The sequence below is a fragment of the Heterodontus francisci genome, unplaced genomic scaffold (assembly GCF_036365525.1).
Source record: "Heterodontus francisci isolate sHetFra1 unplaced genomic scaffold, sHetFra1.hap1 HAP1_SCAFFOLD_286, whole genome shotgun sequence".
Taxonomy (NCBI): Eukaryota; Metazoa; Chordata; class Chondrichthyes; order Heterodontiformes; family Heterodontidae; genus Heterodontus; species Heterodontus francisci.
In genome coordinates this window covers 1,861,549-1,869,818 of record NW_027141006.1, presented here as the reverse complement: position 1 = coordinate 1,869,818, position 8,270 = coordinate 1,861,549, and the positions used below count along the sequence as shown (strand labels likewise).

The 8,270-nt window shown below is 44.8% G+C and overlaps 1 non-coding gene across 1 annotated transcript; it reads left to right on the top strand.

Annotated features, from left to right (window-relative positions):
- The first annotated feature begins 4,458 nt into the window (after window positions 1-4,458).
- Window positions 4,459-4,532, top strand: trnat-agu (transfer RNA threonine (anticodon AGU)). The gene has a single exon. It is a non-coding gene; the product is annotated as a tRNA-Thr (tRNA).
- The last annotated feature ends 3,738 nt before the right edge of the window (window positions 4,533-8,270 follow it).

The window sequence follows — 8,270 nt, the reverse complement described above, 5'->3', positions numbered from 1 at the left end:
TGCTTCGCATCACAAGCTGGAATGTAAGGGCCATGTGTCCTGGCCTTACTGACAACCTTCTGTAGGTTGATGACACACACCGGACAGCTGTGATTGACAAGGAACTCACAAGGCTCAATGTGGACATTGCTGTGCTGCAAGAAACTAGACTCATTCAAAGTGGATCCCTCAAAGAGAAACACTACACCTTCTTCAGGCAGGGGAAAGCCCAAGAGGCAACTCGTGAGCATGGAGTGGGTCTCACAGTAAAAAACACGCTACTTGCAATGAGTGAACCCCCCACAGTTGGCTCAGAGAGAGTTCTTACCCTTCACTTGTCAACAAGCGCGGGCCCAGTTAATCTCATGTGCATCGATGTCCCGACACTCACCTCCACCCCAGATGTCAAGGATCAATTCTGTGAGACACTTGACGCTGCCATCAGTAGAATTCCCAGCACCGAGGGACTGTATCTTCTCGGGGATTTCAACGCAAGCTTGGGTACTGACTACAGCTTGGCCAATGAGCATAGGGCACCAGGGGATTAGCAAGATGAACAAAAATGGACAGAGGTTTCTGGAGCTATGCTGTCACCATGGACTCTGCGTGACGAACAGCTACTTCCAGGTCATGCTGTGCCACAAGGTGTCCTGGAGACGCCCGAGATCACGCCACTGGCACCAGCTAGACCTTATCATCACCAGACGTACCACCCTCAGCAGTATCCTCATCACACGCAGCTATCACACCGCTGACTGTGACACTGAGCACTCCCTGGTGTGTAACAAGGTCAGGCTTCAGCCAAGGAAGCTTCATCCATCCAAGAAGAAAGGTCGTTCTCGGATCAACACTAGCCGAACCACTGACCCAGAAAGGACCCAGGAGTTCCTCAACATCCTCGATCAGGCACTATCAGGAAACACCCAAGGCCTCAGTGCCGTGTCAAAGTGCAATCATCTGCACGACAGCATCTATAACTCTGCACTCACTGTGCATGGGAAAAGAGATGGGAGGAATGCTGACTGGTTTGAGGCTTATTGGACTGAAATGGAGTCAGTTACTGCAACTAAGAAGAGAGCCCTCATGAACTACAAACAAGTCCCCAGCAAACAAACTCTAGATGCTCTCAGAGCTGCCAGAAACAAGTCTCTGCAGACTGCTCGGCACTGCACCAATCAATACTGGTTAAAACTCTGCAACAGCATACAATCTGCCGCTGAATCTGGGGGATGCTAGAGGGACATATGAAGGAATTCAACACACCAAGGTTCCTTAGACAGCACCTTCCATACCCGCAACCTCTACCAACTATAAGGACAAGGGCAGCAAATTCATGAGAACACCACCACCTGCAAGTTCCCCTCTAAGCCACACACTATCGTGACTTGGAACTATATCGCCTTTCCTTCACTGTTGCTGGGTCAAAATCCTGGAACTCCCTTCCTAACAGCACTGTGGGTGTACCTACCTCACACAGACTGCAGCGGTTCAAGAAGGCAGCTCACCATCACATTCTCAAGGGAAATGAGGGATGGGCAATAAATGCTGGCTTAGCCAGTGATGACCACATCACATGAATGAATTAAAAAAAAATTATGAAAGCAACGGGCCCAGCAGTAACTAAATCAGCACCTTTGAAGACAAAGACAGGGACGATCATCACTGAACCTAACAAGCAGATGGAAAGGTGAGTGGAGCATTACCTTGAACTCTACATAACGGAGAACATTGTCATTGAAGTAGCTCTCAGCACCATTCCAGACTTCCCTGTCATGGAGGAGTTGGACAGTGACACCACCATAGTAGAGCTCAACAAGGCCATTGACCGTCTTGCCAGTGGTAAAGCCCTGGGAAATGATGGTACTCCACCTGGAATCATCAAAAGTGGAAAAGCAGCTCTGCTGCAGCATCTCCATGAACTTCTGTGTCTCTGTTGGAAGGGGAGATCTGCGCCTCTAAACATGCGTGATGAAAACATTGTCACCTTGTACAACAATAAGGGGGAATCGCAGTGACTGCAGCAATTACCGAGGCATCTGCTTGCTAAGTATTGTGGGGAAGGTCTTTGCTCGCATTGCTCTGACCAGATTGCAGACCCTGACATCACACATCTATCCTGAGTCTCAGTGCAGCTTCAGAGCTGGTAGATCGACAGTCGACATGATGTTCTCACTTCGGCAGTTACAGGAGAAGTACTGTGAACAGTACAGACCACTCTACATTGTCTTTATAGACATCACCAAGGCCTTCGATCTTGTTAGCAGAGACAGACTCTTCAAACTGCTGTGGAAACTAGGCTGCCCTCCTGAACTCTTGGGCGTCATCTCTTCTTTCCATGAGAACATGCACAGTTCCGTCAGTTACAATGGAGCAACATCAGACACTTTCACGATCAGCAGTGGGGTAAAACAGGGCTGTGTCTTGGTGCAAACTCTCTTCAGAACGTAGGAGGAGGCAGTTTCACCTGTCTAGCCTGATCTGTCATTCAATTACATCCTTGCTGATCATCTACCTCAACACCACTTTCCCGCGCTCTCCCCGTATCCCTTGATGTCATGAGTATCAAGATTTCTATCAATTTCTGTCCTGAACATGCTCAATGATTGAACTTTCACAAACCCCTGAGGTAGAGAATTCCAAAGATTCACCACCCTCTGAGTGAAGAAATTCCACCCTATCTCAGTTTGAAATGGCCTTTTAAATGAAACTTTAAGGAATACAAGCCCAGTTTCCTCATAAGACAATCCCACCATCCCAGGGATTAGTCTGGTGACCCTCCGTTGCACTCCCTCTGTGGCAAGTCTATCCTTCCTTAGATAAGGAAACCAAAACTGTACACAATACTCCAGCACAATCTCACCAAGGCTCTATACAATTGCAGCAAGACATCTTTATTCCTGTACTCATGACCCCTCGTGTGAAGGCCAACATACCATTTGCCTTCCTTATTGATTGTTGCACCTGCATGCGAGCTTTTAGTGTCTCATGAACAAGGACACCCAGGTCCCTTTGGACATCAACACTTCCCAACCTCTCACCATTTAAGAAATATTCTGTCTTTCTGTTTATTCTACCAAAGTGGATAACTTCACACTTATTCACATTATATTCCATCTGTCATTTCATTCACTTATCCTGTCCAAGTCCCCTGGAAGCCTCCTTGTAACCTCCTCACAGCTCACATCCTTTACAATTGGCATATTCTTCTCCATGCTGCTATTTTAAACTTTCAGTGACTCAGATGGGGGTGTCCACCTGCATACCAGAGCTGATGACAAGCTGTTCATCTTGGCAAGACTGCGCACCAAGACCAAAATGAGTCAGTTCTTGGTCTGTGAGTTGCTCTTTGCTGATGACGCTGTGCTGACATCCCATAATGAAGTTCATTAACAGCAGCTTGTATATCGGTTCTCCCTGGCCTGCAAGGAGTTTGGACTGACGATCAGCATCAGGAAGATCAAAGTTATGGGCCAGGACTAGAGACTCCACCTTCCATCAACATCGACAGGCTCACTTTGGAGGTTGTCAACAGCTTCACATACCTTGGATCAACAATCACCAGCAATCTGTCCCTTGATACTGAAATCAGCACCAGGATTGTCAATGCTGCAGCTGTCATGTCAAAGTTGAGAAGACGAATGTGAACCGACAGCAAACTGATCGAAAATACAAAACTCCGCGTGTAACAGGCTTGTGTTCTCAGCACCCTCCTTTATAGTAGAGAAGCATCAACAACTTATGCAAGCCAAGAAAAGCAGCTGAACAGCTTCCACCTCCACTGTCTCAGATGGAAATTGGGCATCTCCTGGCAGGACAGAGTGCCGAATGCAGAAGTACACCAGCGTGCAGGGACCCGCAGCATGTTTGCCCTCTTGAGTCAGCGGTGACTCTGTTGACTGAGTCATGTGTGCTGAATGGATGACGGTCGCTTTGCCAAAGACACGCTCTATGGTGAGCTTGCTATCAGCACGAGACCAACAGGTCACCCACATCTGTGATACAAGGACATCTGCAAAGCGAGATCTCAAGCTGACTGGGATTGGAGTCAATGCATGGGAAGTCCTTCCTGCTGACTGGAATTCCTGGAGAAAGGCATTCAGGAAGACCATGGGAAAAGCAGAGGACAAAAGAAATGACCAGATGGTGGGAAAGAGAGCTCAGAGGAAGGAAAAATTATCAGTCGACCTCGGGCCAATGATATTCATCTGTACCAGCTGCGGAAGGGATCGTCACTCACGAGTCATCCTCTACAGCCACAACAAACGATGTTTCACACAGAAGTGACGTACACCCCGGGTGTAGCCCATCGTCTTCCGAGACAGACGGTTGCCTATTACAATTACAACTACAGCAACAACTGCAAGAGCGAGTCAGAGGCTGGGAACACTGCCGTGATGAACTCAGCTCTTGACTCGCCAAAGCCTGCCCACTATCTACAAGGCCTTCCTCTGATTTCAATTGCACGCACATTCGTGATCTGGCTCTGTAGCTTAGTTGGTTAAAGCACCTGTCTAGTAAACAGGAGATCCTGAGTTCAACTCCCAGCAGAGCCTTATTTCACAGTTGCAACATGCTTGAAAAGTTTCATGATCAACACTGACATCTGTGTCTTGTGAACTTTAATTCAAAATACTTAATGAATTTCAATCACATAAAAAAACAGCCTTGGTGAAGGATATGAGTTTGGAATGGCTGTTTCTCCTTGCACAGAATTTCAGTGCGAATACATCAATGTTAACTTCTTTGACATCAATTTGTTCACAGTTCCATTCAACCTGGAAAACAGCTTGATATTAATCTCACTGAAGAAGAGTGTTTGTGTCATTATGTGTTGCTTTTAACCGAGACTGGGACATGAGGCAAGTGGGAGGGTTTATCTGAGGTTTGGAATATTTGTCAGTCAGGAACAAGAAAAATCAAAGGAACCAAATAAGAAAACCTAAGTCTCATGTGGTTACCGAGAAACGGTGAGACGATATTAAACTTTGTTGTATTTAATACAACTGTGTGAACTTTGATCTTTGCGGCCTTTTATAAACAGTATTTGAAGGGTCTCAGTAAAAATGTTCAGTGTTGATGAGAGTGGGGTCTGGGTGAGCAGCTGCTTCATGTGACAGGGTCAGGACTGGATGCAGGAAGTTCTCTGACAGTCTCTTTCTGATGGGTTGAGTTGATTTTCAACTGGCAGCTGTTGCTGTTTTGATAATTCAAGTTCCCTCCACCGATTTTTTTGGACAGACAGTGCAGTATGAGGATGTTAAGGGTTAATGCTGAAAACAGTGGGATTAACCCCTCCCACAATCAGAGTGATGATGTAACAGTCACATGAGATGAGGTTTGGGAGGAGAGAGCAGCACCAAGGATGCTAGTTTCGGTGGCTTGATGAGTGTGTATATAGTATTGTGTAAATTAGAAAAGAGCTCTTAGTTCTTTCAGCAGGAAATGTGTCCAGAAAATATCACGAAACTCACAATTTCATTATTCAGGAGTTGGAACACAGGGATATTAACTCCAAGTGACAGTAGTGGTTTCATTTAACAAAAGAAAAGGAGAGAATAATATTGCTCATTGATTGAAATCCCCCAGTGAGGAGACAGTTAAACAGGTGATCTGTTGGGGCATCCTTCGATCCAAGGTTTCGGCAGCATTTAATCTCCCTTTTTGGTGAAATTCTCTGTTTTTTGCATCTTTTTTAATCCAGCTTTTATGGACCAGTGAAAAAACTGAAAAAAGTGAACAGATCTATCCTTTCTTTTCTTCCTTCTTCCCATCAGTTTCTCTTTTCTGTCCCAATTTAATCTGCTGTTTTATCCATTCCAATCATAATTCAACATTCCAATCTAATCTATTTGTTATTCCACAGTGTCTCTCCATGTGTTTTATTCTGTTGTATTCTCTCACAGTCTGTTTGATGATCAATTTTACATCTCACTCTCTGTTCTGGTGAAGATCAGAAGCAGTGTTATCTGTTTGCAACACCCGACAAGTCGGCCTGAGGCTGTGTCTCATCGATAATGTGGAGTTAGGAACATAGGAACACAGGAGCAGGAGTCGGCCATTCAGCACATCGAGCCTGCCCCACCATTCAATATGATCATGGCTGATCATCCACTTCAATGCCCTTTTCCCCACACTTTCCTCATATTCCCTTATTTCACTTGTATTTAGAAATCTGTCAATCTCTGCTTTAAACATACTCAACGACTGAGCTTCCACAGCCCTCTGGGGTACAGAATTCCAAAGATTCACAACCCTCTGAGTAACAACATTTCTCCTCAAAACTGTCCGAAGTGGCATGCCCCTTATTTTGAAATTGCGTCCCCTGGTTCTCGACTCCCCAACCAGGGGAAACATCTTAGCTGCATCTACCCTGACTGACCTTTAAATATTTTGTAGGTTTCAATGAGATCACCTCTCATTCTTCAAAACTCCAGAGAATACAGCCCCAGTTTCCCCAATCTCTCTTCATAGGACAGTCCCACCATCCCAGGAACAAGTCTGATGAACCTTCTTTGCACTCTATCTATGGCAATAATATCCTTCCTAAGGCAAGGGGACCAAAACTGCACACAGTACTTCAAGTGCAGTCTCACCAAGGTTCTATACAATTGAAGCAAGAATTCACTACTCCTGTACTCAAATCCTCTTGTGATAAAGGCTAACATACTATTAGCCTTCCTAATTGCTTGCTGCACCTGAATGTTAGCTGTCAGTGACTTATTACCATGGATACCAGGTCACCCTAATACTCTATACCTCAGTTAATAAAGGAAAGGATTCCATTTACCTGCTGAACCAGCTCATTGACCTGCACTGCTACTTCAGGGATCTGTGGACATTCACTCCAACGTCCCTCACTTCCTCTACACCGTTCAGTGTTCTCCCATTAATTGTGGATTCCTTTGCCTTTTTTGACGCCTGCTCTCGCTGTTCCCTGCTCTCCGAGTGAACTCTTGCTCCCTCTCTCTCCTGGGCTCTTTATGCTCCACTCTGCTCTCACTGTTTCCCGCTCTCTTAATGTATCAATATTTCTTTGTCTTGTGTTTAATTTAAAATATGGATTAACTGTATTTTACAGTTGTAGGTTTTATTTGGTAATCCTGTGCAAGTTGTGGATTGGTATTCAATATTAAGCTCTGTGAAAATGATCGTGAATGAAAATATAACTTTCAATCTTATACATGGGCTGGTCTGCAAGCTCCAAGTCCTTCATTTTGTAGTAATGGCTTGATACTGTATCTTTCAGTCTTAATCTCTGTGGGATTTTTGAACTGGTATGTAATGCATAACTTGGTCTAACGTTCTGATGTACATTATTGGTATTCATAGGATCATAGGAAATAGGGGCATTAGGCCATTCAGCCCATCGAGCCTGCTCCAACATTCAAACAGATCGTGACTGATCATCTACCTCTCCGCCATTTTTCCCTGCCATCTCCATATCCCTTGATCTTGTTAGTATTTAGAAAGCTATCGATTTCTGTCTTGAATATGTTCAATGATTGAGCCTCCACAGCCCTCTGGGATAAAGAATTCCACAGATTTCTCACCCTCTGAGTAAAGAAATTCCTGCTCATCTCAGTCTGCCCTTATTCTGAGACTGAGTCCCCTTGTTCTACACTCACTAGACAGAGGAAACATCCTATCCATATCTACCCTGTTACACCCTGTAAGAACTTTGTCTGTTTCAATGAGATCACCTCTCATTCTTCAAAACTCTAGAGAATTTAGGCCCAGTTTCTGCAGTCTCTCATCATAAGACAATCCCACCATCCCAGGGGATGAGACCGGTGAATCTCTGTTGCACTCCCTCTGTGACAAGTCTATCCTTCCTTCGATAAGGAAACCAAAATTGTACAGAATACTCCAGGTGCGGTCTCATCTAGACTTCATACATCTTTACTCATGTACTCAAATACGCTTTCAATGAAGCCAACATACCATTTGCCTTCCTAATTGCTTGCTGCACCTGCAGACTAGCTTTTTGTGTCTCACGAACAAGGACACCCAGGTGCCTTTGGACATCGACACTTCCCAGCCTCTCACCATTTAAGAAATACTCTGTCTTTCTGTTTATTCGACCAAAGTGGAGAACTTCACACTTATTCACATTATATTCCATCTGCCATGTTCTGCCCATTCATTTAACCTGTCCAAATCCCCTTGAAGCCTCCTTGCATTCATTCTGTACCTTTGAATTCTGTAAATTTTGCCTGTTCTATTTCAGATTTTATATTTAAAATGTGGCCATGGTGACAGAGTTTATTTAGATCTGATAGTGAGTTTGTTTT